Below are 565 nucleotides of genomic sequence, written 5' to 3'. Positions count from 1 at the left end.
GCGTGTTAAACGAAAATTTGTTAGGTGTGTAGGTATGTAAGACTGCTAGGAATCTTAGTAGTGAAATATTCGAATTAATATAATGCGTTCATTAAGACAATGGGATACGTTTGTTATCGTGGAGAGTAAGTGTTTTTTGCTACACGTTTCACGATCTTCGTTCTCTGTTATACTATTTGAACGAAAAGAAAGTGTAATAGATTTCACAAGTTAACCAAAAATGGAGCTAAGTTTGGTTTTGTCGCTTTTGGTTAAAACAAAAAATGAACGCATTGTATTATAATTTTAAAATATTTCTTGTTTACTTTCTTTCCTCTATCATCTTCCGCTCTCTGCACCTCCTTTTCTGTACTTTATCATGTTTGCATCTCATCTCCCTTCTCTCTCTCGGGCCGTTATTATTTTGCTGCCATCTCCTTTTTTACTGGTTTCTCCTCATTTCTCATTGTTTTCTCTCCACCTCTCTCTCCGTATCCCTCTTTTCTTATAATTTCTTCGTTTCTTCTACTCCATCCTTCTTTCATGATATCCCCCCCCCCATAATCTCTCCTTTTCCTTCTACCTT

The sequence above is a fragment of the Penaeus monodon genome, chromosome 22 (assembly GCF_015228065.2).
Source record: "Penaeus monodon isolate SGIC_2016 chromosome 22, NSTDA_Pmon_1, whole genome shotgun sequence".
Classification (NCBI taxonomy): domain Eukaryota; kingdom Metazoa; phylum Arthropoda; class Malacostraca; order Decapoda; family Penaeidae; genus Penaeus; species Penaeus monodon.
Note: the sequence above shows the minus strand (reverse complement) of the source record.